Raw genomic sequence first — 2413 nt, 5'->3', positions numbered from 1 at the left:
ACCTTAAAAAATTCAAGGGCTCTGCCTCCTACACCTTTTGACTAATAGATTTCTAAAGGCTCGTGACCATCTGTGAACATAAGAGTATAAGAAAAAGGAGCAGGAATAGGTTACCCAGCTACACAATATTTCAAAAATACATCCAACTCCTTTTTAAATAAGTTGTGATCAAACCTCCATATTTCTCAGGTAGAGAATTCCAAACATTCACTACCTTCTGAGAGAAGAAATACTTTTAAAACTGAGATGCAAAGGTATGCCCCCTTATACTGTCAGTACTTGTAATTCTCATAGTTCAAGATTCTCCATTCGTGGACGTATCTCAACATCTATCCTGCCATGCTCCCTCAGAATCTTATTTGTTTCAATAAATCACCTCTCATGCTTCTAAACTGCAATGAATAAGGGCCTAATGTGTTTAGCTGTTTTTGATAAGTCAATCCCTTCATCCTGGAATTAGTCATGGATCTTTCTTTGAATTGCTTCCAATGTCAATGCATCCTTTTGTAAATACGGAGATCAAAGCTGTATGCAATACTCACAAATCTCCTGCATAATTATAAAAAGTGTTCCCTACTTTTGAACTTCAAACCCCTAGCACTGAAGGCCAAGATTTCATTTGCCCTCTTTATTACTTGTTGCAATTGGATGCTAACATTTTGTCTTCCATGTGCAAGAACACTCTAGTTTTTTTTGGAGTCCCTCTCCTCATTTAAGTATTGGCTGTCTTCTTCCGAAAGCATAAGATCTCACACTTTCCTACATTAAATTCCATCCGCCTCGAGAGAAAAAAACGTCCTTCTCTCTGTCTTCAATGAGTTGTCCTTTATTTTTAAGCAGTGGCCTCTAGTTCTAGGTTTACCCACAAGAGGAAACATCCTTTCCACATCAAGCCCGTTGAGGACTCATGTTTCAGTCAAGACACCTTTTACTGTTTTAAACTCCAGTGGATAAAAGCCTAGGTTGTTCCAACTTTTCCTCATAAGACCATCTTCCCAACCCAATTATTAGTTTAGAAAACTTTTGCTGAACTGGTTCCAATGCATTTACATCATTTCTTGTACGAGGAGAAAAAACTATACAAAGTACTCCAGAGGGAATCTCACCAATATCCTTTATAACTGAACCTTAAGTTCCCAACTTTTGTGTTTAATTCTCTTTGCAATGAACAATAAGATTCTATTAGCTCTGTTAATTACATGCTGAACCTGCATCATAACCTTTTGCAATTTATGCCATCTACACCTGCACCTCAAAGATCTGCAATTTCTCACCGTTTAGATAATATATTTCTTTTTTATCCTTCTCACCAAAATGGACAATTATTTTTTTTTCCCACATTTTCGTCCACTTTCCAGATTTTTCCTCATTCACTTAACCTATCTCAATTTAACCTCTTCACACATTGCTTTCCTATCCATATTTTTGTCATCATCCATACCTTTCAACTTAATATTTCAGTCATTTATATTAATTGTAATATAATTAGTATAAATATAATATAACACACTGATCCATGGGGCACACCACTTGCTATATCTTGCAAACCCAAAAAGAAACATTTATGCCTAATCCATTCTTCCTGTCATCTAAACAATCTTCTGTCAGTATGTTACCCCCAAACTATTTTGTGCAGTAATGTTTGATGTGAAACCTGATCAAATGCCTTATGGAAATCTAAGTGTGATACATCTACTGATCCCCCCTTTTCTAAAGCACATATCACTTTTTCAAAAAACTCAATAAATTGTTTAAGCATGGTATTCCTTTCATAAAACCATGATGACTCTGATTAATTTGTATTTTTTGAAGTAACCTGCTGTAATGTTTAATAGTAGCTTTTAACACCTTCCATATGACAGATGTGAAGTTAACTGACCATTCATTTCCTGCTTTCTGTTTCTCTCACTTCTTGAACAAAGGAGGTTTATTCACCCTAAATTAATGTTGTCTGTCCCCGAGAGACAACAGTACTTACAGAGACGATGATACAGCGGAGACACTTAGAACTCTGTAAATCCACAATTAGTTTATTCAGTACTTGGACAAATAAAACATACTTTTAATTACTAGAGATACCTCAATCACTGTCTTTCACTACCCTAACTTCTGTAACTAAACTTAAATTTTATAACCTGGGAGTGTTTGCAACTGGCCAGACTGAAACTCTGCTCGATGTCTTCACCATGCCCCCTGACATATGGTACTTCTTGCTCAACGAGGTAAAAACAATGACTGCAGATGCTGGAAACCAGATTCTGGATTAGTGGTGCTGGAAGAGCACAGCAGTTCAGGCAGCATCCAAGGAGCTTCGAAATCGACGTTTCAGGCAAAAGCCCTTCATCAGGAATAAATGATCAAGTGCATACAAGAGAACTTCCTTAAAATGCCTCTCCATTCAAGCCCTTAACAC

This window comes from Chiloscyllium plagiosum, chromosome 10 (assembly GCF_004010195.1).
Source record: "Chiloscyllium plagiosum isolate BGI_BamShark_2017 chromosome 10, ASM401019v2, whole genome shotgun sequence".
Lineage (NCBI taxonomy): Eukaryota > Metazoa > Chordata > Chondrichthyes > Orectolobiformes > Hemiscylliidae > Chiloscyllium > Chiloscyllium plagiosum.
This window is presented reverse-complemented; position numbering follows the sequence as displayed.